The sequence below is a fragment of the Pinus tabuliformis genome, chromosome 8 (assembly GCF_031772625.1).
Source record: "Pinus tabuliformis cultivar Carrire ecotype Pingquan chromosome 8, CPIR1, whole genome shotgun sequence".
Taxonomy (NCBI): Eukaryota; Viridiplantae; Streptophyta; class Pinopsida; order Pinales; family Pinaceae; genus Pinus; species Pinus tabuliformis.
In genome coordinates this window covers 819,360,431-819,383,375 of record NC_142294.1, presented here as the reverse complement: position 1 = coordinate 819,383,375, position 22,945 = coordinate 819,360,431, and the positions used below count along the sequence as shown (strand labels likewise).

At 36.7% G+C, this 22,945-nt stretch overlaps 1 long non-coding RNA gene and 1 other non-coding gene across 2 annotated transcripts; both read left to right on the top strand.

Annotated features, from left to right (window-relative positions):
• Window positions 1–13,657: 13,657 nt before the first annotated feature.
• On the top strand, window positions 13,658–18,252 carry LOC149238104 (uncharacterized). The gene is made up of 2 exons (XR_016246364.1): window positions 13,658–17,832; window positions 17,931–18,252. It is a non-coding gene; the product is annotated as an uncharacterized LOC149238104 (long non-coding RNA).
• Window positions 13,665–13,824, top strand: LOC149238105 (U1 spliceosomal RNA). Its single transcript, XR_016246838.1, has one exon. It is a non-coding gene; the product is annotated as a U1 spliceosomal RNA (small nuclear RNA).
• Window positions 18,253–22,945: the final 4,693 nt, after the last annotated feature.

Below are 22,945 nucleotides of genomic sequence, written 5' to 3'. Positions count from 1 at the left end.
TAATGAACGACTATCATTATGGTTCTGATCTTATTGTTCGCTATGATAATGTTTGATCTATATCCTTTCTGACTGATATATAGTTGTATTTAGTGGATTTTATGCTTGTATTCGCTTCGTTCTTTGCATGTACAGGTATCCATTCACGGAGATCGTGAGGATCGTGACCTGCCGAAGCAAGGGAACGGGAGTATCAACTCTTCTACGACACTAGCGTTGGACTCCAGGTTGGTTCTCATAATCCACTTTCAGTTTGCAACTAGGAACTTGCATGGTAGCGTTAATTGATTGTTGCTAGACCCATTTTGGGCTAGTGGGATCGCCTCTGTCCGCAGAGGGGATTTACCTCTCCAACATATAGCTTCTTAACAAATATAGATGTAGGGGCTTTTTGAAATTTAGGTCCATTGGTTGAAGGTTGAAACCTTCTGAGAAAGTTGAGAGCTCTAAGTTGGATCAACCATGGTGGTCACTCGACCAAGATGAAACTATCAAAAAATCATAAGCGGATCACTTACCTTTTCTGAAGATAAAATCTGTTGAAGCAAGGAGTGAAAACTCGGGGCCTAGCCAATCCATCTACGAGGAGGAAATTATTGGAGAGGAGACTGAAATTATGCGTAGAATCATAAGGCATCGTGCATCACATGCCTTTCCACAGAGCATTCCACCTGAGTGAAGCATAGAGATTCTCATTTTCTTAACATCGTCTATCCTTTTTAAACAATATTGAGAATAATTAAGTACACCATTTTATAACCTCACTAAATCATTTAACGATGACTTTGATGGCATTGTATTATAAAATCCTTCATGAATGGAACTAGAGTGGGTAGAGGATTGAGTATCTTAGTGGTAGAGACTATCAAATTGGATGAACAAGGGCCTGAATCATTGGAGCAAATATTTTCTTATGTCCTCTTTGTCTTTTACGATAGGAGGGCACTAGTGCACCAAAATATTTGGAACCTATTATTGCTTAACCTTCATATGCTTCTATTATAACAATGTGTGATACTCAAAAATCATGTTTTAGTTAATAATATAGTATTATGCAAATTATCTAGTTATAAAACATAGGGAGAGGTTGCAAAATGCCCCTCCATATTCATCAAGGTCCTAATTCCTCTTTGAATAACACACCTTATATTTCTTCTCGTTCTTTTCAATATGACACACCTTAAGTCTTCATATTTCCTTCTTAAATATTACCACCTTCTTCCTCCAATAGCTACACCTACCTTAATAGCCTTTCTTCAATTGGTGGGAGCTCATAGTAGGTGGAGGCAAGAAAACTGTTATCACAAGTGCATTAACCAACCCAGAGTTGGTGTAGTAGATGATGGTGTCAGTGCTACCTATTTTGTTGCTAGGGTTGAAGCTATACCATCTAAAAAATGATGATCCTTAGTAGGGCCAATATTATGGGGTTGTATGTTGAGATTTATAAAGGATGGCAAGGTTCATTTCTTGCCTACAAGAGGCTCCAATTGAGTCATTGAAGTTTCTAATGATGAGGTTGGAGAAGAAATTGTTAAACAACAAACACAAAATCAAATTTATCTTTACTGAGTTACTCTTGCAGTAACAAGAATGAAGGTATAAAGCATACACAAGGTTTAGGGCTTAAATCATGTATGTTGAAATATTACACAATTTAAAATAATTTTCAAGTTGCATTAGAGTAACACACCTGCCTTCACAAGTGCCACCATGATCAATAGCCTTGGAACTTTGGTTTTTAGTAAAACATCAAAATCTAAAATTTGCAATATATATATACTAAAAGCTTAATACAGCTTTCCTACAACCATGGAGGATGTTAAATAAGCTCCAACAACTCTAGTAGGACAAGTGTAAAAGGATGTTAAATAAATATTCCATGCTTTCCCCACTAGAGATTAATAACTTCCTTCCAACAAGGCGATGCATCCATCCAACCAAATCATAAATTTGGACTGTAGTGTTATAGATCCTTCGAGAACACTTAAGATGTGTTTAAAGACCATCAAAATTATAGTTGCATGCACTCAACCATGTGTAGTGCATGTAGAGATTTTTGGAGCAAACAAAAAACTAGATGTGGCACCTGACATAAAGAATCCTTTAAATACCAGGGCTTGACCCCTATTCATTAAGTAAAATGATGCAAAACTAACAACTATGTCCTCCCTTATGTTGCATGAAACTTTGGTATGTTACTATTGTACATTGAAGCTGGTTGTGCATGCATTAAGTAAATAAGTAGAGGACAACTACAAGCCACACTAAAATATTAATATGTACAAGTAATATCTAGTGCCTATAACATTTGAATATCATGAATTCATGAGTTTGAATTGTTGTGTTAAATTGCATTCAAGGGAAAACTATGGTCATGTTTTGTGCCAGATATTAGGCTCCTTTTTTTAAAGGCAACCATGGTTCGCGGTCACTAAGTGGCCACTACGTCCGTGGGCAATAATCCATAGAGATCCAACAAAGACAACCTAATATATCGGGCCTAACCCCAAGGGCATCGAGGAGATTTGACCTTGTTACTTCCCAATAGGAAAGGTACTTAGCAATGAGGGCTCGACCGATTGAGCTATCCCTTGGGGCTACCAGATATTAGGCTCTTGTTTATTCATGTTTGTAGTTTATTTTTGTATTGAATTTTAAGGAAACCATGTGATCATTCTCAATACTATGGCATATTTACATATGAATAATTTGTTAAAAAACATGACCTTCTTGCATACAAAAGCATACGAGATGCACTTGCATTAGAGGTGTTTTTTTTTTTTTTTTTTCGCAATTGTCAGGTAAGTTTCATATCATCTCCATAATAGATACACACATCATTCCTAGGTGTTGATCCCTAAATGCATTCATCTATATTTTTTGTGCTAAGAGATTCTGCGTTTTTCTTTTTGTGTTAGGTATACCACAATATATTTTAACATTGTTGTATTCCCACATTAATAAAAAAGATAAGATAAAGTTTGTTGTTTATGCAATAAATTGCATCTTTATTTGTTATTGCACGTATTACAAAGCTTATAAAATGTATGATCCTAGAACTCATAAGGATTTTGCAAGAAAATATGTATTATTTCATGAGCATGCAGACGTAGGTCAAAAAGAGGATAGTCATGATGTATGGCATCTTCTTGAAGATAATGATGAGAGTGTTAAAGAAGAAGAAGATTTTGAACATGTTCAAGCTGAATCTTCAAGCAACACGGGCACTTCAAGTAGACAAACTACACTAATAAGAGATGAAGGAACTCCACAAAGTAGTATAACACCATGGATATCTACACAACCAACTCATACACATGTAAGATATAAATATTACACATTAATGATTAAAGTTATGAACATAGTGGAGCCCTTAAATTATGAGCAACCTAAATACCATAAAGAATAGATGGGTGCCATGAAAGAAGAATATGATTCTATCACGAAAAATGAAACATGGGAATTAACTAAATTGCCTGGGAATAAAGTCCCTTTATAATCAAAGCGGTCATTCAAGTCAAAATTTAAAGTAGATGGTAATATAGATAAGTATAAAGATAGATTGGTTGCAAAGGGCTATTCATAGAAAGAAGGAATCAATTATGAAGACACTTTTGCACCTATAGCTAAATTGAATACCATTAGATTAATGTTTGCATTAGTTACTAAGTATAATTGGAAACTACACCAATTAGATGTTAAATGAGCTTTTCTAAGTGAGAATTAAATGAAGAGGTTTATCTTGTTCAGCTAGAAGGGTCTACTAGGTAGGGTCAAGAACAACTTGTTTTCAGGTTTAAAAAGGCATTATATGGACTTAAATAGACACACGGGTTTGGTATATGAAAATTGACACTTTCTTCTCTGATAAAGGTTTTATTAAAAGTAAAGGTAATTCAAATCATTATATTAAGAAGGATGAAAATGGGCATATTGCTTTGATTCCTTTCTATGTTGATGACCTAATTATAACAAGAATGCTAATGCATTAATTGAAGAAATTAAATACAACTGTCACAGAAATTTGAGATGAAGGACCTTGGTTAGTTACATTATTGTCTAGGCCTCGAGGTACAAAAAGAAGATGGTAAGACATTAATCACACAAAACAAGTATACAATAGAGTTAATTAAGAGGTTTAATATATGTGAACGTTAACAAGTGTCTATTCCATTAGAACATAATGTGAATCTCAACAATGATGATGATACAAAAAAAGTGAATGGTACTTTGTATCGACAATTGGTGGCCAATTTGAATTATCTAACAACAACCATGCAAAATGTGCATATTTAGTAAGTATACTTAGTTAATTCATGGATAAACCTCATGATAGTCATTGGAAAACAGAAAGGAGAGTCCTTTGATATTTGAAAGGGACTGTTAATTTTGGTATTGAATATACTAATGATTTAAATGTTCAGTTGACAAGTTATTTAAATTCAAATTGGGCAAGAGATCCTGGTGACAAAAAGTCAACCACAAACTATGCATTCAAAATAGGATCCAATATCATGTCATGGAGCAACAAGAAGTAGCCAACTCTTTCCCTGTCATCCACTTAAGTTGAGTACAAAGCTTTATGTGGGGTCACTTGTGAGGCAATTTGGTGTAGGCGAATTCTTGAAGATATGAGGGAAAAGAAAAAAGTACCAATGATTATCAAATGTGATAACCTTAGTCCCAACAAACTAGCAAGCAACCCAATATATCATGCCAAGTCCAGGCATATTAAAACACAACACCCTTTTGTAATATAGAAGATGTAGTGAAAGGAAATTGACTTGATCTATTGCAATATAGATGATAATGTGGTAGGCATCTTTATGAATCCTCTTGGAAAGGCGAATTTCGAAATTTGAAGAGACAAGTCAGGTGTTGTAGAAATACATTTTTCAATTATGGGGAGTATAAGAATGAATTAAGAAAAAAAGAATAGGTGTCAATTAGGTGTTGATTTGTTAGAGTAGTTCCGATTCATTTTGGTAGAGTATTACTATTTTTAGCAATATCAAATCCACAAGTTTAGAAATTTCTTGAAATATATTTCCTTAATAAATGTAAATGATTCCAAGCAATAATATTCAAATGTGTGTGTGAGAATTCTATCTCACTTCTATGTGAGTTTTGTGATCTCTTATTCTAGACTCAATATGCATGTAAGTTTTCTTGGTTGGTGGGAAATTCTTGAACTACGTAGCCTTCATGGCCTCTAGCTTTCCCTCAACCTTTGACCACTATATATGAATCACAAGTATAATGATGAGGGTGCCTAGCTCAGTAACTAAATATTGAGCTCCCTTGTGATTGGAATTGGACCTACTAATCTCTAATTTTAGATCCAAATTACTCCTGGTCCCACTTGTTCTTCTAATGGATAGATACAAGTGGTTATAGTTCTATAAGTGTCTTTGATGGCATTCAAAATTGACCATGTGCGGGCTCAGACAACGGGGTCTTGAAAGATCTTTAAATAGGGTTAATTTATATGGTTGAACAAGCCTTGGATGCAAGGATTATGGGTTATCAAGCTAGTTGCTTAGGAAATTTGGAAGTATATATCAGGGCCTCAAGTCAATGATTCAATGCATGAGTTTGTTGATTACAAGGAAATAACAATCTTCCAAAGCTAACAAGGAATATTGATGGGTGCAATCTAATAAGGTAAATGCCATTAACTAAGAAATATCTAAGTGTGATAGGGGCTAAGGATTTAGTCTTATGTTCTAGGAATCATGATTATGGAATGAGACGAGGAAGAGACATAATATCATCACCAAGGAATCACAATTGTGAAGAAAAATGGGGAAAAGAAAGAATCTTATCACTAAGGAATGATGATTGTGGAACGAACTCGAGAAAGGATAGAGTCCCATCGCCTAGAAATCAAGATTGAAGGGCAATATGGGTTTTCCTTTGACTGATGATAGACATTGCTTGGATTTGACAATCTTCAATGATATTCATTTTAGTTGGTGACACATATCATTGAGTTTGAAATTTTTTTAGCTATAAGGGTTTCCCATTGAACCAACATTATATAGCTAGGCTTTGTCCATTTGTGTAGAATAAGGCTTTTCTCTACCAAATGACTCATTGTCTAAAGATGTGGCTAGAGCTCAAGGAGGTCATGAGCCAAGAAGAGTATACCATGTTGAAGTGCGAAAAATGTGATAATGAAAAATCATGAACACAGTCATCACTTCATATATTTTGTTGGAAAAGATATGTTGCCTCTAAATATTACTTGGATGTGATTGCTCACATCATGATAGTCTTCCTTGACTCAATACTCACATTTGACCAACAATAGCCTTGTTAGCACAATAGAATTAAGGTGAAATCGTATCACTAAGATGGAATTTAAAGGGGTGAGTCTTTAGTTATTAAGGTTGCCAATAAATAATGGGAACATGTAACGTTACACTTTGAAAAAATGCCTTGCATTTGAAAACATGGCAAGGCATGATGCCAACATTGTCATTGGAAAGCCATTGGCAGATAACTCTTTGTGAGATCATTTGTTAAAAACCAAGGATATTAGAGATTAATTGTAATAAATTGTTGTTACAATGGATGAACAAGATACAATGGTTATAACTTTCAAAAGTTCGCCTTCTCCCGATGCAAATTTAATGAGATTTTGAACATTACTAATACTAATAGAGATATGGCATATGGGTGGTTGAGCACTAAGATTTTGTAGCAAAACAAATGGCAAAAGTAATTTGGGAATAATAATGCTAATGAGTACTTTGAGATAACACTTGCAACAAAGTTTAAGAGCAAGGGCAATAAACAGAGCATAGATAATGATGATCACTCTTTTGAGTCAAGTGAAATAGAAAAGTAATTAAATGCTTTTGTTGTGGAAAGTTAGGGCATATAATTAATGTTTGTAGGAAGCAGTTGTGGGATGAAAAGAACATTGAAAAGCATTCTTTCAATGATCATTTAAAAAAGAAACTTGCTAATGTGGCTAAACAAAAGGAGGAGGAAGAGTTACAGGTGGTCATTTATAGTGATAAGGATTCAAAGAGTGGCAAGGTTGATTGGTAAGGTGATTTATGAGCATCTAAACATTTTACTGACAATGTGGATTGTTGTATTTATTTTTTAGAGTACAAATCCCAGTCCAATTATAATGTATTGAGTAGCAGAGAAAAATATAAGTTTAGAGGAAAAGGAAATTTTCTACTTCAACTAAGAAGTAAGAAGATAACCCTTGGGAAAAAGGTAAGAAGACAATGACTAAAGATGTTTATTATGTCCCTTATTTGAAGAAAAAACCACTTTCGATAAGTGGTATAATAAAACATAACACACAATCACATATGAATTTCAAAATTAATTGGTGTTTTATTGTCAGCGAGGATAGGAAAAAGTTGGTTGCTATGGTTTGTTTATTTTGATATATAAAAATTGAGAATTCAAGGTTAGTATAATAAGAAGATGGTTGCAATTTCACTAAAAATTTAGCCATAATGCCTACGCCAAAGAGATTCCTCATGAGATGAAACTCAAGAAATGAAGCCCTAGATGATGTTATTATTTAAACTTGTCAAAAGCAAAAAAGAAGAGAAGGCAAACAACAAGTGTATTATGCATTATTTATTGAATTCACAAGAAGAAGACCCTCAAGGAGGTTGAAAATGATGTGGTAAAGAAGAATACCCTTAAGGAGGGTGAAGATGATGGTGCTTCTTTAGAGAAGCAAACACGAAATCTTGATATATTGGACTACCAAGATGTGGAGAAGGTAAGATCAATAAACACACCAAGTTTGATGTCAATGGTGGAAAGATTGACTACTCAACCAATATTGGTTCTCATTTGGCTTGTCAATTAACGGTTAAAAAAAGGATGATGATGTAGATTGTGCTTCATCGGCCTTGCTAGATACAATTCACTTCCAATCACTATTTTGAAAATCTCATCTTGTGGACTGCAAATATCTTGCTTGTTTTAAGCTTTTGTCCTTTCATATTTTGAAAAAGCATTTAAAATGATCATTATGGAAGGGTGTTGGAGATAATGGTCATGTTTAGAAAATAGGACTTAGATGAATAATAAACACTTACTAATAAAGTGATGAAATGTCAAGGCATTTTATGTAGTCACTAAAGAAGTTTTTTTTCTTCAAAGTAATAGATATTGATTTTTATATTAAAAAGAAGAATTAGACATTGGGCGACTGACCCTCAGATATTTCTGGCATGTTCCAAATATGTACTACTTTCATAAGTCTAAAACATGGAAAATCTATTTTTATGACAACTTTTACCTACTATTTAAAATAAATGTTAGCTATATATTAGCCAAAAAACTCCTAGAAACATTCTAAATCTACATAGTATCAAAATTAAAAAATGTAGCATAGTTATATGTTAAAGAAGACTCTTGGTATGCTAGCCTCACCATGCCATTGTATCCGCATCCTCATCCCGTTGTTCCAATCTCGCTAGTGCACTTGGGCTTCTTCTTGTTAGGTTCTCCATTAGTACCAACCACTCCCACACTAAACAAATCACCACCATCGACATTCTCGTCAAACTTAGCCACCCTGATGTCCAAAGTCGTAAGCTTGGTTCGAATTTCCGATATAATTGTTCCAATTTCCCATACATTATTTCATGCTTAGTGGCCATGAGAAGTTGATATGATTTGCACTCTTGCTCCTCTGTGGTGTTCTTCTATCGGATGGTGTGCAACAATCCTTCGACTAATTTCGTGCCAATAGTCTATTAGTTTTAACATGTTCATCCTCCTATGGTTGGTATACCAAATTCACCATTGCTGAAATGTAGTGCTCCACGAATCAAGCTTCTGTGAGTGGTGGCCACCTTTATTCACGACTTTGAACACTTAGCAGGAATGCAGTGTAGGACTGGAATACCACACAACACAAAATATAACAACATTTTCTCCTTAGATGCCACTTGAAGTTATTGTGGAGTGAAGTTACCATATTCAAGATTGAGTCTTCAGAACGTCGTGGAATATTAGTTGCATGATACAGAAGAATAAGAAAATTAACACTAGTATTAAGAACAATGAAGACATAATCAGGGGTGAGGTATCCCATGCACGTATTAACGAATTCCCTCTGTGCCACATTGAACCCTGATGTTACTTGTTGTCTTGTTTCACTTCCTTAGAATGATAGATGGTTGTGTGTTTTAAACAGGGGTGCGTTCCTTTCGAGTTGTGTGGCTGGAACATTATTGAGAGCCCCCAATCCTTTTTAATCCATGTCAACATTTGAGTTGTAACCCACATGCTTCAAGAGAGAGGTGTGCAGACGAGACATGCCTTGTAACTTTGATCAATTATTCAGCTTTGAAGGCCATTAATTTATTTATGTAAGCCATAATAAATAGTTTCAATGGTAATTGAATGGGTGAGTTGTTTAACATCCCATGATCCACTTCCAGTTTCCCGTGTTCCAATTTTACACCTATATTGGCCACAAAATCTACCATTATATTCATCTGTTTATACACACGATATAATTCAATTTTCTCAAAATTCCTTATTTACAAAAGGATCCTCTGCATGATGAAAGGAGAAGTTGCACTTTTCAATCCTTTGGCTTTCCACTTCTTATGTATAACAATAATTGAATCTCCTTATACTGTTATTTTGTTGATTTTTTTGGCCAAATCGATTTCAAATCCCTACCAAAGCGCAAGATATTCAACTTGATTGTTGGATGCCATTTCCAACCCCCAAGCGTATTGTGTCTCTATATGTTCATTGGGGCACAGGATAACCCCTCCCGCTCCTGCCACCCCTTCATTAAAGTAGTTGTTAATAGTTAGGTAGGTGGGAGTTATGCAATGTACTCCTTTCGCCTACTATGTAATGAGACAACACATCATCTAATAAACCAAACCACTCTTTCTCATTCATGTGTATTGTTGTCCATGCATGTGTGTGTAAAATCTCTATATATATATATATATATATATATATATATATAATATATATATATATATATATATATATATATATATCTTTAAAGAGAACACTCTTCAAGAATGCAAAAGAAACATTAAATTAGTCCTAGAAACTAGGCTTCCTATATTTGACACTAGTGCTTCAAACTACATCTAATAACCTTCCAAATGTTGTACACATTTCATGGGAAACATATAAAGCAACTCTTTTTAGATACCTAGCTTGTAAAAAGGAAACCCTTCTTCCATGATATGACTCGCCCAACATCTTTCATGTTGCCCCAAATCATCGAAAACATCGCCTTCATTGCATGAAAAAAAATATATCAAGGTAACCAAATTAAACTACAATGCTCATCATCTTTGATTGTTTTCACTAATGTCTCCAACAAGGTTTCAATAAGCATTGATTGAAGCGAATTACAAAGTTACTTTGCTTATTGATCAAGTAACTTCTCCATTATTACTTGAAGCACCAATGCCACCACCAACACACATATATGTATAATGATGCTCTAATTTAATTGATAGCTTAACTCGACAAATGGATATATCTATGCATAATAGTATGATATCCCTGGTTAATGGGAGAAGGTGCCCCCTTGTTGGTGGGACAAGAGACTCACTCACCACAATGATTTGACTATTTCATCTACCAAGTGTGTTAAATTGATGTTGTTACATTCTTTATCAAAATAGATCTATGTAAATTCATCTATTCACCAACAAAATACAATTAAATGTTACTTATAAAATATAATTTATAGTACTTCTACAAATGAGTAATCTTGTACAAGCATCTTTTTATTTTTTATTTAAAAGGAAAGGGTAAGGGTTTTATATTAATAAAAATTGGGTTATGGGACAAAACCGTTACAAAAAAATTCTAATTTTTTACAAAAGAAGTCCTCATCAGTCCACAAAATATGATTGCCATATCTAGGGTTGCATTTCCTTCCTACACTAGATACATTTGTACTGGTAATTCGTAAAAAGGTCTTGAGTATTAAAATGATATTTACAAAGCAGCATAAATCTTCAAAATTGTATAAAAAAACCTACAAAAACAACATACCTAAACAATGAGCCCATCCTTCAGCAAAGGCCAAGGCCAAAAGTACCAGACCCCCATGAGCAGCGAGTCTTTTTCCTTTCCAGAGCGACGTTGGATTCAGTGCCCCCCAACTCGAGTTGAGTGCTGCCATGCTTGAAGTCCTCTAAAGCAGAGACCCGAGCATAGAGATAATTAACCTCTATGCACAAACCATTCTGAAATTGCTCTAGACTGCTATGTTGTCGAGCTAACTTGGTTTCCAAGAAGAGTTAGAATGATTGCTTTTTTCTTTCTACCATATCTTCCAGTTGTTTCATTGTTGCCAACAACATTTTGACTAAATCCAATAACTTGTCAAGCAACATACTGGCTTTGAAATTATCCAGAATTGATGAGGGTTCTGGCATTTCAATATAGAGCCATTGCACCCAACGAGCCAACACACAAGCAAGTTTTATCCTTGCACTATAACCAACATGAATCAACAACACACGATGATTCAGGAAGGCTAATTGTTTCTTTAAATAACCAAAGTTGAGACCCTACCAAAAGCTTGACTGAAGCAAAGTTCTAAAGCCTGAACAAGATCCATTGAAAGACAAAGAATAAACAACTGATGGGTACAACAAGACAACAAAATTAACTCCATCCCAATGCACATTGAATGAGTCTCTTGGTCGAGGCGATCCACACCAACTCCCACCAAAGACAAATTAAATAGATAGGTCGCCTTGTACAGGGGAAAATTGTATTGACACACCACCCATTGAAGAGCATTAAACACCAGGAAGGAGCATTGCGGTGCCAAATTCCCTTCATTCTCTGCATTCAAGCCAAAGGTGTAATGTCCCCATTTTTATTTTTCTCCATAGTACAACCAGGGTGGATTTCCAGGGCAAGGGATGGCCAGGTCAGTGGAGCAGGTTTATGTCATCAGGGGTCTCGATGGAGTTTTAAGGAGTTTTTATGGGGTCCGATGGCATTCGCTTGACATATTCATAATCATGAGCAATTCCATAGATTTTGTTTTTTATTTCGTGACTTTCTAATAATTCCCGTAAAACGAGGTCATGATTGGGCATAACTTAATTAATTACGCTCAAGGTGGCCTTTCGAGAGGAATATTTGACATAACACCTTAGTGTAATAGCTCGTTGGAACCGTAATGAGAAGATCTACATGATGTGATGTTGAGAAGTGATTTCTGGTGGCTGGAGAGAGTATGGTGGGTGATTTTCCATTTTCCTTGATTAAAAATGATTATAATTAGTCATTTAATTAAGAAAAATAATTAATTGGAGCAAACAGGCCAAAAGTGACTTAAGTGAAATAAAATAAAATTAAAAGGTTACTTAAGATAAAGTCAATGGAGGAGCTTCTAGAATAATAATAAAGTACTAAAATAAGATGCTTCTAAAGGCTTGGAGATCTATCCATCAAATCTATAAAAGAGGAGGAGGTCATTTGGAGATGTCTTGGATTTTTGTATTGTCTTTGTGGTGAGGTTTTGAGAATACAATTCTCTACTTCAGCAGTAGCCCTAGGACAGAAACCCTTGGGTGATTCAGTGAGAGTGGGAGAGCACCCATCTCTTCCCTTGGTGGATCCTTTCAGGGTTCAAAGATTGCAGTTTATTGATATTCAGTTTGTTTTGGAGGCCAATTGCGACATTATTGTAGATCTATTTGGGGCCATCATCTCAGCCATATTCTTGCTCTTGTACTAGCTTATTTACATATTAATAAAGTAAGGCTAAGATTTTTTGCATGTTATATTGTCTATTATTTAGTTGCAAATTCTTTTTCCCATTTTTGCCATAAATTTTGTGGTTTAACTTGTGCAAATTGTTTATGGTATTGATGACTTAAATTTTTGAAGTATTTCTGAGTTGGAATTTCAAGAAAACCCCAAATTGTACCATTTGGGACATTACAAAAGGTCGGGTTGAGCAAGAGGCAGATGGCTTCACACTTATTTGAAACAATTTTCCTATGATGACATATTTATTAATGAAGCTAATGCATCATGGGATTCCAATCATAATTAAGGGATGGGGCAAAATTAATAAAACTTTGATCCAACTCTATTCTGCCTTGTCCCGATGCTGATCCGTTTTTTTCCAAAGCATCAACCATCGAATTTAATGCCTATACACGTGAAAAAACTCCAACTACTCGAACTAAGAGGTGATTAGGATAGTCCTTTGGAGAATGGGAGGGTGGTCTGAACTTGACACCTTCTTGACCATGATCATTTGTTGAATAACAAACATTCGAATAATAAACATTATGTCACAAAAACCGTTAGTTTGAATATTTTCTTTGCAAGAGCTATCTCCAAACCCTTCAATAGAGCAATGTACCCAACATGGTTATTGGTCGCGTGACCAAGTCCCCAAGCATATTGAGAACATAATTTTTTCCTTCAAGGCTGAACAATGCCCCTCCCACTCGTGCCTCCCCCACCTCCCCCTTATGCAAGTCACCGGGTTTTATTCATTGTTATCATTTTCATAATGCATTTTGTTTTCATATGTAAATACAAATTTATGTTGAAAGAAACAATCTGGTTGCATCCCACATGCAAACTCGTGAATGAAAAGATAGGGAAGGGTGGGTATAAAACGGGAAAATGGGAACGAGGAAAACATACTTACCTGGGCGGGGTCAATCGATGATCAAGAAGGTCGATGGCCTAGGAAGACCACTTCCATTGCACTTGGGAGGGGGGTTTACCTAGCATCTCCCACTGAGGAGAGTGCACGTCATAATTTGTGGCAGCGGAGGCTCGCGTTCGCGCGGCCTCCAACAGATACAAATTAAGATAATGATACCGTCTTTACATTTAGGTCTTTACGATAGACAGGTTATTACTGATTATATGTTTTGCAGGTGTTATGCTTGTGCGATGATATTTACATGCGACATTACTGATTATATGTTTTGCAGGTGTTATGCTGGTGTGATGATATTTACATGCGACAGGCTTGTAAAATGACAGTATCTTGAGTTCATACCTATCATCAATATTTTCATTCTTCCGTAAGTATGTTGCATCTGAAGTCTACCATGATCTTTCCAAATGAAGTATTTAACTCTGTGAATCGCTGTGGCTTTGGTTGTGCAATTCATTCTTATATAAGTAAGTCTACCATGATCCTTTCCAAATGAAGTTGAAAGCAACACAAGGGTTTTATCTTTCGCTCATTGACCTTTTCCGTGAATCGCTGTGGCTTTGGTTGTGCAATTCATTCTAATATAAGTATGTTGCATCTGAAGTCTACCGTGATCTTTCCAAATGAAGTATTTAACTCTGTGAATCGCTGTGGCTTTGGTTGTGCAATTCATTCTTATATAAGTATGTTGCATCTGAAGTCTACCATGATCTTTCCAAATGAAGTATTTAACCTTGAAAGCAACACAAGGGTTTTATCTTTCGCTCATTGACCTTTTCCGTGAATCGCTGTGGCTTTGGTTGTGCAATTCATTCTAATGTAAGTATGTTGCATCTGAAGTCTACCATGATCTTTCCAAATGAAGTATTTAACTCTGTGAATCGCTGTGGCTTTGGTTGTGCAATTCATTCTTATATAAGTATGTTGCATCTGAAGTCTACCATGATCTTTCCAACTGAAGTATTTTATCTTTCGCTCATTGACCTTTTCCGTGAATCGCTTTGGCTTTGGTTGTGCAATAACGGTAAAAGCTCATTATTACTTTGCTATTAACTTGTAATGGGCTTCTAATGTGCTTGTATTTTCGTACTTCAAATAAAGTGACATTAACTTCTAATGTGCTTGTATTTGAAATCAGACCAATGATGGCCGTACAAAGTGATACTATGAGAGACTTTTGATTTACTACGAAAATCTGCTTGTATTAGAAATGACACCAACGATGGCTGCAATTACTGCTGGTTGACCACTGAATTTATAATGTGTTTGTTTGAAATCAGATTGTTATGATAGATTTATGGTTGACCCCTGAAATATGTTTGCATTTGAAATCAGGCTAATGATGGCTGTAGTCACTGATGGTTGACCACTGAGTTTATAATGTGCTGGTTTGAAATCAGATCGTTATGATAGATTAACGGTTGACCCCTGAAATATGTTTGTATATGAAATCAGGTCAGTGATGGCTCTAGTCACTGATGGTTTATCACTGAATTTATAATGTGCTGGTTTGAAATCACATTGTTGTAGATTTATGGTTTACCACTAAAATAGGTTTGGGAATGTGTAAGAGGAATGTCTAATTATTTTAGTTAAAAATGATTTTTGTTGGAATTTAGCGAAATGATTTTTGGTGAAATTATGTTTTTTTGTTTAAATTTATTTTTCAATATTCAGTTAACAAAAACTCTTGGAGCACTCAGATTTTTCAGAGTTCACTGATCAAATTCCAACAAATTCCTGCCCTATTTTAGGCATATTTGACATAAATAAACCCTCCTAAACTTGGAACAGTTAGACTATTGCATAAGGCTGTATTTGCACTGGCATAAAACTGTATTTGAAAACGCATCAACAATCAATGTAATCACTTGGTTGTATTTGAAATCATACCAAACCACTGAATTTACAATGTGCTTGTGTTTGAAATTATATTAATTAATCTGATTTTGACAATTAAATTATGATAAATTAAATTTATCATAGACTAAGAGTTGATTACTGATTTTATAAAAAACCCACTGACTCACGATATTTTAATAAAAAATACTGAATGTGTAAGTTAAAAAGCGCGAAATCACTTTAAAAAACTTATTTTTGGAAGCATTTAAACTTAACAAAAGATTATAGAACAACTGTTCTTCCTCTGAAATGTTTAATTACTATATACATAAATAAACAATGGCCATTTAGGCTCTTCTAATACAGGCTTGGATCACAATCTTCTCAATAAAAAAAAAAAAAAATCAAACAGTGAGATTTATCAGCACCCCCTGCGCTTTTTGGCCAGTTGCTATGGCTAATCTCATCACCGGGTGTTAGTCATATAAGCCTGTAATAGTGGCTGGGAGCTGGGACCCTGCCTCTTTTTCCTTTGTAGCAAAAATCCCTGTACTAACAGATAGAGTTTATTTTAGAATGAACATCAACCCGAACATTTAACTCTCTACAAATGCGTGGAAAAGAAATTTTAGTGAAATGTTCGGGTTAGTGAAATACATGGGAGAGCATTATGGTCTTTATTGCCTTATGGGAGAGAAACTTTACATGGGAAAGCCTTATGGTAGAGAAACTCTACAAATGCTTTACTAGGAGTCTTTACTTTTAGTCAATTGCAGTGTTTCCTTCCATGCCTCTTTTGTGAATGAATAGTGATCGATGAGTGTTCTATGATCGTATTGGCTTCTTTTGCACAGTACACATCTTCCCCGCCCTTGCTAAGCTCTTTTCTTACTCTTACTAACCAAAAGAAAAGTCTGGCTAAGCTCTTTTCTTACTCTTACTAACCAAAAGAAAAGTCTTGCTTATTTTTCATGTTAAGACATTGTTAGAAATGAATAACCAGAAGAAAAATATAGTTTTTAAATGAGCTTTTAGTTTCCAAATGGTTTCTACGACCATCCAAAGAATGTAGCTTGTATCCTAAATGTGCAGTGTACTTGCCGAGCAACTAATTCTGGTCTAGATTGTTTCATTTTCCTAAACTGCTCAACCTTTTTTTCAGAAGAAAAAAACATTAGCTTTATATTAAATAGTAAAGACCAGTATATTTGTGCCTCTGAGAAAATGTCTTCATCATCTACTACATGTCTTATCTCAAACATTCGAGAAAAACTACTAAAATGATATTAAATGAGAGTATAGCATATCAAGAAGTGTCCCGATACTTCGTTAGTTCATATGTGAAAAGAGCATATAACCAAAAAAGGAGAAGAAAAGAGCAAAATTGTTATATACAACTACGGCAATTTAATCTGTCCCTCCTCCCTTATGCGTATCCTCAGCAAAGGAGAAACTCAAAATTCCATATATTCCTTTGAGTCCAGCTTTTGACAGTCTATCTGCTTCCATATTTACTTCATAGTTACTTCTCTACATATGTGGTTGATAGTGTAGTTCGTAAGAGAGCTGAGGATGTGTTTTATCTTTTTGATCCATCCAGCCAAGACAGGAGGACTGAAATCTGTAAACCCCTGTATGTCATATATCAGAGGTTTAGAGTCACCCTATATGTGAAGATTGTACATCTGTTTCTCTTTTGCGAACCAAATTTGTTTCTCTTTTGCGATCCAAATAGTCCCATAATGCCATAGACTATGGCATTATGCTCTAGTATTGTACCAGGTCCACCATTCCAAGATATGTTATACTGTGAGCGTTCCTTGATATGTTAACAACAGCCCCACACCCGCATCTGCCCAGTCGTGCCCCAACATTGAAGAACCCACCTGGAAAAAAGGTAGTCAATGTAATCGTATGATTTAATGATATTTTTTGTGGAGCACGCACAAGATCAATTGCCAATGACCAGGATAGTGTTCTGTGACGTATCTGAGAAATATCAACTAGTTGTCGATCGAAAATATACGTGTTCCTGGCGTTCCAAATTTCCCATACAGTATAAAGGGGCACTTCCTTGTGTTTTCCAGAACCTGCAGACCACATATTTATACATCGTTCAAAGTTAAGTGCCCAGTTAATGTGAATATGTAAGATATCTGCAATATTACTCCAAACCTGACGAGTAGGTTTGACGAGTAATTGGGCATGTGGAGATGATATGTTCCCCTGTTTCTGATGATGCCCTGCAGAAAATACACGGGCCAGGACCCACAAATCCTCTCTTCAAGAGCTTATCGCAGGTGAGGATTTTGTTCCTCCAAACCGGCCAAGTAAATAAGATGATTTTTATGGCTATATTCCACTTCCAGATCTTATAGAACCATGATGTTTATTGCAGCTCCAGTCTTGCTTCATGTAAAAAAGGTATGTTTCCGCAACAATCGGAGCTTATTTATGTAGTCTCCCAGCCCAAGTGATACGATCTCCTCGATCACTGAATATGAGGCCCGCCTGGCTGAGGCAATTTGTATATTCTTGCCATTCAATGGCACTTTGTCCCACCAGTCCTAATTCTACTACCTCTTTCCATTTGGGGCATCCCTCGTGCCAACCTTTAATTGCCTGAGATAAAAGAATGCATCCATATGCAGAATGTCCAAAGTATGTCTCTGTAGATTCCTGTCACCTCTTATTCCAATAATGTTATGTACCTATCAATATCTTCGTGCCTTTACCGAACTCCCAGGCCACCCTCATGCGCCACCAGTGGAGAATTTTTGTGAAACTTCTCCAAATCAGCGATCCCCGTGTTCTGGTGGGAATCATCTCTTTACAGCTTTTCGATATCCGAGTGTCTCCTGTTTTTATCGCGGATGATGTCCCGGGAAATTCCCTGTCTCTGCATGGCTCGCCAAAAGGATTTAATTATATAAAAACGTGGACACAATCCCAAGGAGCTTTTAAAGTGGCAAATAAGTGGAAATGTGGGTACACCACATGGTTGGCAATAGTGGAAAACATCGGATGATTGGGAAAACTCGAATGATTCTCTTACCTGAGAATACTTTCAACAAATTCCTCAAAGTAGAAGGATAAGAAGCTCTTTCACACTGGGTAGGCTACGTTGGGCGAGATGCCAAACTGGAGCCTTTTCTATAAGGTGGACACAAATATATGGAAAAACTGTGGATAGCCCAAAGTTTCAACTTACCTTTGGATGATAGCTTGGGGACGATCATTAACTTGGGATGGCTTGTAAAAGGAAAGGTTTTGAAGGTCCATCCAGATGCTCATTATGTTTACAAGAAGTGGGACCGCTTGTAAAAGGAAAGGTTTTGAAAGTCCATCCAGATGCTCATTATGTTTACAAGAAGTAGACACAGTAGACCATATATTAATTACTTTCACAAAAAAAATGGCAATGTGTTCATCATATATTTAGACGAGTTTTACTAATTGCAACAGATATAAAGAATTAGTTGGAAGAATGGTTTCGAACAAAGTTTAAACATCCATTGATATCGAAAGCTTGGCATCTAATTTTAGGTTTCTCCTTATGGAATCTATGGAAGGAGAGGAATATGAGAGTATTTGAAGGTAAATGCCGACCTATCCAAATGTTGCAAGAGCTGATATTAAAAAATATTAGAGAAACCTTGTTAGTATTCCCTCCGGAATCGGGAGCTGGGCAAATGGATGAAAATGAGGTGCTTATTTAAAAAAATTAAATATTGAAGCAAACGAAGTCCTTACTCTATAGAAGGTTCAAAATAGAGGACTCTATGGGGATATATTTTTCCAACCTTCTGCACAATCCTTTATCGCATTGAGTTTCGATGGGGCCTCAAAATGTAACCCAAGTGAAGCAGGTATCGAAGGGACTTTTCGGGATGAGAAATTGAATCCCGTTCATGTCTTTGCATTTTCGTGTGGGGAGGCTATAAATAATATGGCAGAATTGTGTGCGTTGGAGAAAGGTTTGCAGTAGCAGTGAGGAAAGGGATATCACTGATACAGATTCATGGGGACTCCTAGATAGTGGTCAATATTGTGAACAAACTTTTATTAGGTCATTCGCTAGAGAAACTTATTCATAGTTGGCATATCCAGGAGGTGGTAAATAATATCAGAGATTCACTGATCACTTTTGACTATGTTATCCCCACACACACAAGGAAGGAAGACAATAAGGCAACTGATTATTTAGCCAGTTGGGGAAGTTGTGAGAGACATGTAGGATTAGATTTGGAGTGATCGGAGTGGACATGTCAGGATCATATCCAGGAAATGAAATAGTGGGTTGAATAGGATAAAAACCGAGCAAAGGCAAGGTTCCCATTGGGGGTGTCTTATTGGCCATAGAACATCGGAAATGTCCATGAAACAATTTTATGGTTGCAGGGTTTTGGGCGAGGTAATGAGTGGCATGCAGAGTGTTTGTATGGAAAAGATGGAGGTGACCTTTGGAGAACAAGCCTTGCCCTCCATTTGGCCTAGCACGGGACACGCGTGGCATACCATCGTTTCAAGTTATGGTGATGTAATTTTGAGGTCTCTTCATATTAAATGCGTGAGGATGGGAGTTTAGGTTTGTTGATGGGAAGGAACTCTTCGCCAACAGTAAAGGGGATCTCCCCGGTGTAGGATCCCAACTAGACCCTGCACTGTTTAATTTAGGGATCTCGTCTGGTATGTAGGCCTGATTCCATCGTTTCAAGTTATGGTGATGTAATTTTGAGGTCTCTTCATATTAAATGCGTGAGGATGGGAGTTTAGGTTTGTTGATGGGAAGGAACTCTTCGCCAACAGTAAAGGGGATCTCCCCGGTGTAGGATCCCAACTAGACCCTGCACTGTTTAATTTAGGGATCTCGTCTGGTATGTAGGCCTGATTGCCGTTCAAATGGGTTGACTTCGCTTCAGACAGAGGCGGGATACAGACTCAATTGAACACATGAACCTCAATAAATACAAGGAAATAACTGACAAATGTTTATAACATGAACAACATGAATAACAAGATTAGAAATAACCTAAACCTTATGTAAAGTAATCGTTAGCAGACTTCAGATAAGATCATGTCTATATAAAGAAAGTGCTCAACAACTATAAAATAGTTCACAGTAATCAAGCATCTATAAGCATAAGCAAACACATAGTCTACGATAAGATTATGCCAATATCAACGAAGCAATTCACCAATAGAAGCATAGAGTTAGCAAGTCATATACCATCCATGCGTAGCAAAACAAAGTTCGTAGCACAAGACAACACATGAATAGACTATGTATCAAAGAACTCTCAGGGACATGTGATCCATCAAGAAAATAATACCCATGGCACCACAACATAAAATATTTGTGCAATCCAATAGTGGAAAATAACAATTACTCCTTGCATATATCAGAAGAGCATAAGTTCTCTCAAACAATATTGTCCCAAAATAAGTCCTTAGCTAAAAGTCATGTTACAATGTGTCATGAGGGTGTATTTATAAAATGAGGGTGATCTTTGGCCTACCCCTCACCCTTGGGCTTCCTCGTGACTTTTCAACTACCTTGTGACCTTTAGACTTGCTTATGACTCTTCACATTCCAAAATTATCCTATCCTATCTTAATTTGCCAGAATCACAAAATGAGGAAAATCTACTCTTTCAACTTAACAATAGAAAATTCGGGAATGTCTAGGTGGAGTTGCTCCATTAGGTAAGTGCGCCAAAGCTTGTATTCGGCTACAACGGGGGTGATCTATGGTTGTTCCTCAACATGTTTGTGCAGGAAGGGCATCTAGTATGAGTGTGATCCTTTTGGCATTCACATGATTTCCCAAGGTTACCAGCTTTGTATACATCCTCACTGGTTCAACCACATAGCATGTGATATTCTCCTTTGTAACGAGTAGGTCATCTGTGTGGGCGGCCTGCCTATATATGTCGACAAATGCCTGAACTTCCCGTGAGATGTCTTCATGCTTTCTCACATGCCTGACTTCTCTGATGGAAGGGACTCCATGGACCTCGATCATTGATTCTAGACCGCTAAAAAGGTGTCTATATGAAGCCAACACTCTATCTACATCTTTGGCCAGTTTGCATAGTTGGACTTTCGCATTTTGCATGGTGATCCAATCCTTCTTTGGGACTATCGTTGGTGCCCCCAGATACTTGACAGACCACTCATGTATAATATCTAGAGTGGTAACGACTTCTTTTAGCATAGCAACCCTCTCTTTTGTATGGGTTTGTATGGCCAAGATCGGTGCCACCATGTGATGTAGTTTTGACATCTCTTCATAGACCATCTCCATGGCTTCACTAAACGTCTCATCTTCATCTTTGATCACTGCCTATAGTTCCATTGTACTAGAATGTAATAAGTGGAGGGCAAAATTTTCTTCATCTGCCCTCTTTCTGTCTTGTTTTCCCTAGCAACCTTCTGCTCTAATGCGTAAAGCTTGTTTTGGAGCTCCGCAATTTGTTTGCTCATCCTAGCCACATTATGCTCAGTCGTGGTCACAAATGTAGTTCCAGTTGAGGCAATCATCTCAGGATTAACTATGGTGTCAAGAACAATTTCTTTAGCTGTGGTGACCGACAGGGGTTCTGTAAGGTTTCTAGCATAACATTTCCTCCTCTCCTGCCTGATCTTAAGGCTAACATGGTCAAAGGTGAGCTTGGTGAGATCTAGTGCCCTTCTTCTTCTTCTTCTTCTTCAAGGAAGCCCAACTCTTGCAAGGGAAGCTGTCGTCCGGTGAGGGAGTATAAGGAGGAACATCTAATGGAGCTAGTTTGATTTGTTCTGGGTCTAGCTCTGCTGTTTTACTGGTTTCTCCCTGCTCCTTCTTTCTCCTTTCCTCTTATTCACTCTTCCTCTATTCTTCCTCTAACCACTTCTTCTCTTTCTCAGCTTGCTCCTGTTTCCTCTTGAGTTTCTTGGTCTGCTTGAACTTTTATTATTGTTCCTTTAGCTCTTGTTCCCATTTGTTCTTCTCTTCTTCTTCCCTGGCTCTCTGCTCTGCCGTTGCTTTTCCTCTAGTTGCTTTTTCCTTTCTTCATCTTCCCTGGCTCTCTTCTCTTTTTGCTGGTTTTCCTCCAGCTGCTTTTTCCTTTCTTCCTCTTCCTGTCGCCTCTTCTTCTCGAGCTGGTCTTGGTCACCTAACTCTTGTGATTTTTTTATCTCTTCCTCCCTTTTCCTCTTGAGCTCTTATTTCTTCTTTTCCAGGGCTGCGTTCCTTTGTTCCAACATCTCATTATCTTCCCCTTTTTCTAGGTCACTTGGGACATCTTCTACCTCTTTCTCCTTCTGCTTCTTGAGTTTCCTAGTTGCCTTCTATTTCTCTTGCTTCTTCTTCAAGGTGGATGACCTCTCTTGTAAGCTAACATTCTCCTGGGAGTGTTCGAGGAGCTCCTCGTC